General features: G+C 44.6%; 1 long non-coding RNA gene across 1 annotated transcript; it reads right to left on the reverse strand.

Moving 5' to 3' along the window:
• Positions 1-3,398: 3,398 nt before the first annotated feature.
• LOC119789503 lies at positions 3,399-6,794 on the reverse strand. Its single transcript, XR_005281595.1, has 2 exons — positions 6,413-6,794; positions 3,399-3,467 (listed from the first exon to the last, which is right to left on the reverse strand). It is a non-coding gene; the product is annotated as an uncharacterized LOC119789503 (long non-coding RNA).
• Positions 6,795-10,940: the final 4,146 nt, after the last annotated feature.

The raw sequence follows: 10,940 nt of genomic DNA on the forward strand, positions 1-10,940 counted from the left end.
ATTAGGAGATGAAAAAAATATTAATTGACCAGCGTTTTAGTTAAGGAGGCAGCAGTGATTAGCTGTTTTTTTTAACAATATGAAAGATAAGAGGTTCGTGAGTAGCTTTAAAAAAGCTGTTTTAATTTAGCCCTAGAAAGACTGTTTCATATCCTACCTCCAGCACATGCCTTCTCTTATCCTGCCCAGCCCCTCACTCCAGTTGCAGGCTCCCCAGTCCTCTGTCCATTTCCAGCAGTTAGCCTCTAGAATCTAGACTCTAGATTCTAGCCTTGGCCTGCTGTTTTCTCTTAATGCTCTGTTGCCCTGGCGGGCTCCTTCAATGTCACACCACCCTCCTCACCAAGGGGGATTTACCTTTAAACAATATTAGGCAGATGCCTAGAGCCAAAAGTTCCTGGGGACCCCATAAAACTATGTTTACATGTATAGTTAATACAACTATTCGGTATTTGTGCACATTAATTATGTTTTTGATAGAAATTGTTTCGTTAAAATGCCATTAGAATGCTTATAATACTTGGTCTCAGCCCCCCCTTCAGTGTCCACCACATTGGATCAGTCCATTTGCTGCACATGTTCAGAAATTTCCAAACAGACAGCAGCAAACCATTTGAAAACAAACGGTGCTAAGAGAAGTGTTGCAAACTTAATGCTTTTGTCTCTATATTTAGCAACTTTTCAGACCCCTCTAGTACTTTTATTTCAAAAAAGCGTGCAGCGCAAAATCTAGTGGCTTTTTTCTGCTACTGGAGACTTTGGCAAAAGCATATAAAAGCACCGAACTCTGCTTCCGCGAAGAAGTACATTCATAACCCCGCCTACTGCTTTCATTTATCTGGTCTGCTGTCATGATTCATGCAGCTGTTATTTCATACAAAATGGAGAACAGATAAGCAGTTCATGGCTTGTATACAGTGAAAAAAGGGAGTGTTATTTACTTTTGTCGTCGCCTTTTTGGAAACACAGGAAGGATTAATCAGTAATCAGCTAAGTGAGCTTAGTGATTGGAAAAAATCTTTCATTCCTTTTGAGTCAGCATGAAAAGTCAGCTGAGTACAAAACATAGAGAGGAAAACAAAAAGAAGAGAGGGGCAAAATGTAGAACAAAAAATGTATGTCTATTCTAGTAAAATTCCTGTATCTGTATAATGGGTCCGTTTTGTGTGTTGTCTTTTCAATTTAGAGGGGCCCCTGCTTGTCTTTGCCTAGGGCCCCAAATTTCCTACATCTGCCCCAGCTATAGCCTCTTCTGGGCCATCAGCGCTGTTTCCAACCAGGCTCTCTGGCATAGCTGGCTGGCTCGTCCCAGCTATGGTGCACTTTCTCCCAGTATTCTACCACTGATTCCCTGCTACTTCTGCCTGAGCTCAGAAATGCTGTCTTCCCTTAACTCAGTTTTCCAGGTGATGTGTCCCACTGCTTTTTGGCACTCAGTCTGTTCAGAAAAATCAAAACACAACAACATTATAACCGGGTCGTTGCTGGTCATGGTGGTTCTAAGTCTAATTTACAGAGGTAATTATAAATAGTATTAGTCTGTGAAGGATTATTTATAGGCCTTTAACTTGTCACAGACCGATTCGAGCATAGTGGTGATTTCTATATTGACTAGTTTGTCAGCTCTGTTCGGTCTTAGCTCAAAAGAGGTCTACCCACTCCTGTGTAACTATAAATAGCAATTTCTAAGGCAAGGCAAACACAAATAATAAATATACATACATACATATAGATAATATATTACATTTATTTTAATAAATCCTTGTAATTATTACTCACTGTAGATTCGAAGTACTTAAATCTCTCTGTTTCAATTAGCTCAAATTCCCTGGTTTTATTGATTATCCACTTTTAAATATGTAATAACAACCCTTCAACAAATATCTAAATATTTTTTCCATTCAATAGGTACTTATTGACTTTCAATGTTATTCTGATAGGCTTGCTGTTGGGATCCGGAGGCTTGCCCACCAGAGGGCACCGAGGATCCCTTCCTGAGGGCTTGTGCTCACCTGCAACACCTGTCTTTCATCTCCTAATCAGCCTTGGGCCTACTTAAGGAGGAGGAGACTAACACTCCAGCGCCAGAGTGTTTGCCAGTAACGGTTAGCAAAACCTGAGCCAACCTGCCTGTCTGAGTCTTCTGACTTTTTATGAACCAAGCCTGAACCTGTTTCTCCTTTCTGTCTCACAGATAGATCCTGCCTGACTACCAGTACCCCTGGAGAGTTATCTCTGCTGGTTATCTGCCTGCCTGCTCTCTGTTGAACTCTGGAGAGCTTCCTCTGTGAGTATCTGCCTGCCCGCCCTCAGAAGATTACTTGGAGAGGGACTGTGATCTGCCTGCAAGCTCTCAGTAAGCTCTGCCTCCGCCTCAGCCAAGTCCTCAAGAGAGAGAGAGAGCTCAACCTGGATTCTGCCCGCCTGCACTCAGACTGCCTCTGCCAAGCTCTCAGTTCTCCTCCTGCCTGCACTCAGCTCAATCTCTGCAAGCCCTCAGCCCTCTATCTGCCTACTCGCCTCTGGACCCTCAAGGTTCCCCCCTCTGCAGCTCTGCTCCACTCCAGAATAGAAATTAACCTGAACATCAAACCACTAGCAATATTCCTGGATCATCTCTACACCCCCTCAGCAGAACCGTTACCCCAGCTGGACAGGAATACATCTCTGTCCTCCTGAACCTGCAAGTAATCCGGATCACTCAGACCTCTCTGTCCTCCTCAGTGGTGAATCTACTTGCTACTGTCTGCCAGAACCCAGAACCTGTGATTATAGTACTTTATTGTAAATAAACCTTTGAACTTTTTCCCTTCCTACTGAGTGATTTCTGCATTTGGGTTAGACTACCAGATGCCCTCATGACAGAACACTCTGGCCAGCCTAACTAGCCCCGCGGAATCACTCAGGAAGATGTCGGATCAACAACCAGTCCACATTCAGAGCCATGACTCCAGAGCCATGACTTCAGAGCCAAGACTCTGACAAATCCACTGAATCTCGCAAACTGCTGGAATTAAAGCAGGGTAACAGATCAGTGGCTGATTTCTCTATAGACTTCCGGGTTAAGGCGGCTGCTTCCGATTGGAATGAAACGGCGCTTAAAGGCGCTTATTTTCACTCCCTTAATGAGTCTATTAAGAACGAGTTGGCCACTCTCGATGAACCTAGAACTTTGGAGGAACTAATAACACTTACAACCCGTCTAGAAAAAAGGCTGCGAGCCAGATTCAAGGGAGTTCAGCTCAGGGGCGGACTTAGGAAATTTGGGGCCCTAGGCAAAGACAGGCATGGGGCCCTCTGAATTGAGAAGACAACATATAGAACAGACCCAGTATACAGATACAGAAATTATAATAGAATAGACTTAGATTATTTGTTCTACCTTTTGTCCCTTTTTCTTGTGGTTTTCTTCTGTGTTCTTTTGTCCCTTTCTGTAGTAGTCTAGGCAAAGGCTGGCACGGGGCCATCTGAAATGAGAAAACACACAAAACAACAGGTCAATTATACAAATTGACATTTTAAGAGAATAAACATGCATTGTTTTACCTTTTATCCCTCTCTTCCTGTCCTTTTTTCATGTCTGTTTCATTTTACTCTTTTTTTCTTTTTCTTTTTCTTGTTTTATTCTCTTCCTGTCTTTTTCTCAGTCTGAATCTCTCTCCCTTTTGTCCTTGTCCTTCTTATTCTTTTGTTTCTTTTACTCATATTCCTCCTTGTTTCCTCCTTTTCTCTTCCTGTCCCCTTTTCTTGTTGTTTTCCTCTTAATGTTTTGTCCCTTTTTCCTAGTAGTTGTATTCTCTTTCTCCCTAAAATTTCATTTTTCGAGCCTTGGCCTCAGCAAATCTTGCAATGAGAACATCCATATCCACTGACTTCCTGACTTCTTGCTCAATGGAGAGAACAGCGAGTGCAGACAGCCTTTCCTGTGACATTGTTGACCTTAGATATGTTTTAATTAGCTTCAGCTTTGAGAAACTTCTCTCACCTGAAGCGACTGTCACAGGTAGAGTGAGCAGAAGTCTGAGAGCTATACTCATATTTGGATAAAGGTCTAGGATATTCTCCTTATAGATATAATCAAGCATCTCAGATGGTGATGAGATATGTATGGGGAAGGATCTAACTGCTCCCTTTACCTCAAGTTTCATATCCTCTGCATCAATGTCATCCATCGTCTGCTAAAGTCTCTGGCAACATTCATCCAGCTTCCCTTCCTTCTCAGTGCTTCTCATGACATCAGTGGAGTAGAGAAATCCATACAGCTCATAAAAGGTTTCCATGTGTGAAAATCTCTCCTTTAATGTCATAAGAGCTGTATCAATTAGAGGCAAGAAAAACTCTCTTTTGTAGGTCTCTTCTGCAGTGGATTGAGTTTGCTCTCTTCCTTCATAATCAAATAGTCGGGTTGTTTTTTTCTGACGCACCTCTGGCCAACTCATCTCCACATTTAGCCTCTCTGCGATTTCCCTGGCTTCTGTTTTGGCACTGTTGAACCCATCATCCTGAAACCCCTGAAGGAATTCTGCCACTGCCCTGATTTCTTTCCTCGCTGTTTCAATTGAAACTTTTTGGTTCTGCAAGATCTTGCTGGCTTTATTTATCTGGAGCAACACATTGTACCACACAATGGTACTTACCACAAAAGGCCACCTCTGCATCTCCTGGCAGATGCTTTCAGCTGTTGAAACAACCTCTGCATCCCTTTTCTCCGTGGCATAGTCCTTTAGAGCAGTCAATGCCCCCACAATTTCAGGAAGCTGGTAGCAAACAGCTTTGATAGCTTCAATCCTGGACTCCCACCTGGGTGTTGACAATGCCTTCAGTGTAAAGTTCTTGACATGCTCTGTGAGAATGGACCAGCGGTGAACTGAAGAGCTGAACAGAGTGTAGAGTCGCTGTAGCAGGCCAAAGAAGCTGATGGATGTCACAGATGACTTGGCAGCATCACCAACCACAAGGTTTAAAGTGTGACTTCCACAAGGAACACACAAAGCCTTGCTGTTTATTTCCAACACTCTTTTTTGGACCCCCTGTTTTTTACCCTGCATGTTACTGCCGTTATCGTAAGACTGGCCACGACAGTTGGAGAGGTCTAAGCCTAGTGCTTGTAGGTGCCCTAAAAATGACTCACACAAGCCTCTTCCTGTTGTGTCAAGTGCCTGAAGAAAACCAACAAAGTGCTCATGAATGGAAATACCTTTTGAGGTTTCACAATTCACAATCCGTAGCACCACTGAAAGCTGCTCATTGTGACTGAGGTCTGGAGTGCAGTCCATAATAACGGCATAATATTTGGCTTTCTTTACTTTCTCCACAATTGAATCAATTGTGCACTTTGCCACGAGGGAGATGAGTTCATTTTGAATGCGTTTGCTTAAGTAATTGTCACTTAGCTCTTTGGCCTGACTTCTCCTCAGATGCTCTCTCATAATTGGGTCAAATTGAGCCATGAGTTCAACTTGCCCAAGGAAATTTCCATTTCCTGTCTCAAACAGTCTGTCAGAGTGACCACGAAATGCTAGATTGCGCTCTGCCAGATGGTTAACAATCGCAATTAGTCTGGTTAGAACTTCTTTCCAGCGATTTACTTCAAGAGAAAGAAGATTTTGGTTCACCTGATCAATAGCCGTGTGTGTCTGGAGTTTCTGTGATAGGGTGCGCCAAGCATCCATATTGGTAATGTGCTCAGCTGACTTTTCATGCTGTCTCAAAAGGGATGAAAGATTTTTCCAATCACTAAGCCCATTCTCACTTAGCTGATTGCTCCTTCCTGGGTTTCCGAAAAGGCGACAGCAAAAGCAAAAAACACAGTCATTATATATATATATATATATATATATAATTTTTTTTAAAATATATATATATATTTTATATATATATATATATATATATATATATATATATATATATATATATATATATACATATATATATATATACATATATACATATATATAAATAAAAGATAAAAGGTGCATGTCACAGGAAAGACTAGTGATGTTACAAATATGACAATTGCTTAAACTACAGAACAGTAAATTATTTAATTTATAATTAATGTGACCCTTAACATCCCCAGCTGTGCACAATAACACACATCAAATCAATGTCAATACAAAGCTGTAAAGCAGAGTGAGATGTTGGTAATAACTTCCTTATGTTTTTTGAATGTATAACTTAAATTATTAAAGACTAAAACACCTAAAACTTATGGGTGATTTCACAACATTTAAAAGCCTGAGATTTTCCTGATATTCAACATAAAAAAAACCACCTAAATAATTGATTTTTCATCGTTTGTAGCAAATCCAAATGAAATTATAAACTTACTTTAAAATGACCCATCTTCAATAAGGTAAATAAATACTTATCAATATAGGGGGAACGTCCCCTTCGACAGCTTAATACTCACTAGTTGTTCAGCTCCACACGATGGATCCTCCTTAACAGGTGCCAGACTTGCCGCTGAGTTGTCAGCTGTTTGCGGCAGGTTACTGCTGCTGCTGCTCGCCGCTGCCGCAGTGAAGAAGCCGAACTCAGTCATTTTTGGTAACTTTGACAGCAGCTTACTACCTTCATTCTTTTTTCTCCTCTTTTCAGCACCGCTAGGGTAACTTCTTTTCATCTTTTTTCTATCCTTTCTTTTCTCTTCTCCGCTCTGCTCGTCTCGTCTCTTCGCGCCGTTTGTTTTTTCAAATAGTTTGCTGCAGTGTGTTTGGACCTTTCTGCCCATGCGCAGCAAATGGACTGAACCAATGTAGTGGACACTGTAGGGGGGGCCCCGAGACACACTTAATATTATAAGCATTCTATTGGCATTTTAGCGAAAGGATTTTTTTCAAAAACATAATTGATGTGCTCAAATAAGTAATTGCTGAATTAACCATACATGTAAAAGGAGTTTTAGGGGGCCCCCCAGGAACTCGGGGCCCTAGGCAACTGCCTAGTTTTGCCTAATGGTAAGTCCGCCCCTGGTTCAGCTTCCGATTCAGGACTCCAATTCCCATCATCACCTGGCTAGCTCACCCCGTTTTTGGAAACATATTCTCGATCGACAATTAACACCATCTACCAAGAAACTCAAAATAGGCCCACTAGTTTCACCCCAAACAGCCAGAGCTCCCCACATCCATGAGTCAGACCTCTGGAGCTTCTTTTATGGGGATAAGGAGGATCTCTTCCCCTTCCTGCCACCTCATTCAGCTCCCCGCCAGCCAGATCTAGCTTTAGCACCCGTTAGCATCCCTGTTTCCTTAGCTTCAGAGCCAGTTACCATGCCTGTTTTTCTTGCCTCAGAACCCATTCACAATCCAGTTAGCCTAGCGCCTGAACCCGTAATCGAACCAACTAGCCTAGTGCCTGAACCCGTAATCGAACAAGCTAGCCCAGAGCCAGAACCCATTTACGAACCAGTTAGCCTAGCTCCTAAGGCCGTTAGCAGGCAAGTAAGTTCAGCTCCAAAGACCCCCCATCGTAAGAGACGGTGTCGCCGTGGGCCTCCTCCTGCTCTGAGCCGTCCAGAGACCCCTGAGGCTGCTCTGTGCCGTCCAGAGACCCCTGAGCTTGCTATGTGCCTTCCAGAGACCGCTGAGCCGGTTTTCATAGAGGCTTCTGAGTTCGGGGAATCTGGAAGTACGCCTCCAAGAGTCCCAAAGCGGGAGCTCCAAGCATCCAAGAGCCCTCAGGAGGCGCTCCAAGTCCCCTCGGAGGCTGCACCTGTGCCGCTGTGGGCGGCTCCCTCCATGTTGGTTCCGGAGCCGCAGTCGGCGGCCTCCTCTGTTCCTGTTCCAGAGCTGCAGTCGGCGGCCTCCTCTGTTCCTGTTCCTGAGCTGCAGTCAGCGGCCTCCTCTGTTCCTGTCCCGGAGCCGCAGTCGGCGGCCTCCTCTGTTCCTGTTCCTGAGCCGCAGTCAGCGGCCTCCTCTGTTCCTGTCCCGGAGCCGCAGTCGGTGGCCTCCTCTGTTCCTGTTCTTGAGCCGTAGTCGGCGGTTCCCTCTGTTCCAGTTCCTGAACAACAGTCGGCGGTTACCTCTGAGTCTGCTCCTGAGCCGCAGTGGGCGGCCCCCTCAGAGCCTGTTCCTGAGCCGCAGTCGGTGGCCCCATCTGTTCCTGTTCCTGAGCCGCAGTTGGCGGGCCCTTCTGAGCCTGTTCCTGAACCGCAGTCGGCGGTCACCTCTGAGTCTGCTCCTGAGCCGCAGTCGGCGGCCTCCTCTGAGCCTGTTCCTGAGCCCCAGTCGGCGGCCCCTCCTGTTCAGGTTCCTGAGCCACAGTCGGCGGCTCCCTCTGAGCCTGTTCCAGAGCCGCAGTCCGCCGTCCCCTCTGAGACTGTTGCTGAGCCGCTGAAGCGGAGACGGCGTTCCCCTTGGGGCTACCTGCTGAAATTGGGGCGTAGTCCTCCTCTGAAGTTCCTGCAGCGGCGGAGACGTCGTCCTCCTCCGAGGTTCCTGCAGCGGCGGAGACTACGTCCTCCTCCGAGGTTCCTGCAATGGCGGAGATGTCGTCGTCCTCCGAGGTTCCTGCAGCAATGGAGACATCATCCTCCAATGACCCTCCTACGTCGCCTGACCCACGGCCGGCCGCCAGAGCATCTCCCTCGTCTCCGGCCCCGCGGGTGGCCGCCAGAGACTCTGCCACGCTTTCGGCCCCATGGCCGGCCTCCAGGACGTCTGCCATGCCTCCAGCCCTGCGGCCGGTCTCCAAAGACTCTGCCTTGTCCCCGGCCCCGCGGCCGGTCTCCAAAGACTCTGCCTCGTCCCTGGCCCCGCGGCCGACCTCCAGAGACTCTCCCTTGCTTCTGGCCCAACGGCCGGCCTCCTGAGCGTCCGCTTCGCCTCCGGCCGCAGAACGTCTGTCACGTCTTCGGCCCTGCAGCCGGCTTCCTGTGACTCTGCCTCACCTTTGGCCCTGCGGCCGGCCTCCTGAGCGTCTGCCACGCCTCTGGCCCCGCGGCCGGCCTCCTGAACGTCCGCTTCGCCTCCGGCCCCGCGGCCGGACTCCTGAACGTCTGATAGGCCTCCGACTCTGCGGCCGGCCTCCTAAGACTCTGGCAAGCTCTCAGTTCTCCTCCTGCCTGCACTCAGCTCAATCTCTGCAAGCCCTCAGCCCTCTGTCTGCCTACTCGCCTCTGGACCCTCAAGGTTCCCTCCTCTGCAGCTCTGCTCCACTCCAGAACAGAAATTAACCTGAACATCAAACCACCAGCAATATTCCTGGATCATCTCTACACCCCCTCAGCAGAACTGTTACTCCCCTGGACAGGAATACATCTTAGACTTATGCTTTTTTGATGCATGAACACAGGACGAGCCATCCTCATGGTGATCACGGATTGTAAATATTAGGCCAACTTCCTAAATAACTCTGCAGAATGTCCAATTCAGTGTATATTTTCTAATTTGATGGGATGGTGTTCTTTATTACTGTTTTATCCTAAGTGTAAAGTTTTGATTGAGTAAAGTTGAAACTCAAAATATCACTGCTGCTAATGCTTGTATGTATGTGGAAATAATAGGAAAAAAAAGTACGTGGCTAGTTTCTTGCTAATGTCGTTACACTTTCATCAACTATGCATTACTGTCACTTGTACACCATCACACTTTTTACGAGGAAAAATTAGAAATCTCTCTCAAGTTTATTTGGTGCACCTATGTACAATCAATGCCTTCTAAAACAATAGAGCTACAGTTACTCTGAGCTAACCACAGTTATTTCTAATCTTTTCACACAGTATATTCTGCCATTGCACAGCACGGCATCTTTCTGTTCTTATTATCAAAGAATGCTCTTTAAACAAGCCTGTGAGACTTCAGCAAGTCACTGGCCAAGTAAAAATAAATTATACACAGAAACAAAAGTGGTAAATAACCTAAAAAGTATTCAGAGCCTCTAAAGTTCAGCAGAAATAAGGTTACTTCTAAGAAAAACTAGACTTCAAAAGGCTGCTTACCAGCCCTACTTGAATCCTTTTTCTTCAAGCAATCACACAAGAACTTCAGTTCCCCCACTTCTGCTTTGTTGGGAGAAAGGCCATGTAATATAACTGTACTGTCACAGGAGCTTATCAGCTGTTGGGTGCAGCAACAGAAGTGCATGACAATCCTACTTTAACACAGTCAACCCATGAGGCAATATTTTATGCCAAAAAGACACTGAAGAAAAGGCAAAAAAATATGTATGTTTTGCGTGTGAGTTTTGAAAGCTTAGGTCTTGAAAATGTCTAATTAGTCTTGGAGAGTGTGAGTTACTGTGGAATTCAATGAAAACTTAATCATGTTGTTTTTATGCAGTCCAGTAGTAGTTGGCCTCTGTTTAAAAAAAAAAAAGAAGAGATGGTATACTGTACAGTGGATGCAGATTTTAAACAAAATCTATATCAAAAGCTGTCATGCTTTGGTGTTATAGAACAATATATGCTTTAATAACATTAATAAAAAAGTACAATGAATTCTTATCTTATTTTGCTATTTCATTGTCCAATACCAGTGCTGTCACGCTAAAGAGACGCGGTTTACCAGCCACATGCAGCTGGTTAATGCTTATTTTGTTCAGGTTGTTGTCTACGTTAAAATTCTGATGAAAGTTTAATAATCTAATACATGAAAATTCTATCTTTAATTCCAAATAATTTTTGATAAATTTTCTACCTACTGTAATAATCTGTGAAAAGCAACCCTAAGCTTGTTATTTAATAACAGAGGCATAGGATACTTTAAATATGTTAAGTTCACAAATCTTTTTGAAATTAAGACTGACTTGCAAAGTCTCTTCTTTGTTGCAAATCAAATATGGTTCTTCCTATTTTACAAAAGGCTAAAAACCAATTTGCATAAAAAACATCAACCAAATTGATCTCACTGATGTATTATCTGATTTGTCTAGAAGTTCAAATCGTTTATCCAACTCCTAGCTGAAATGTTCTGATGTTAGAGTGAGGGAGACAATGA

This window comes from Cyprinodon tularosa, unplaced genomic scaffold, assembly GCF_016077235.1.
Source record: "Cyprinodon tularosa strain WSP-4 unplaced genomic scaffold, ASM1607723v1 ctg11, whole genome shotgun sequence".
Taxonomy (NCBI): domain Eukaryota; kingdom Metazoa; phylum Chordata; class Actinopteri; order Cyprinodontiformes; family Cyprinodontidae; genus Cyprinodon; species Cyprinodon tularosa.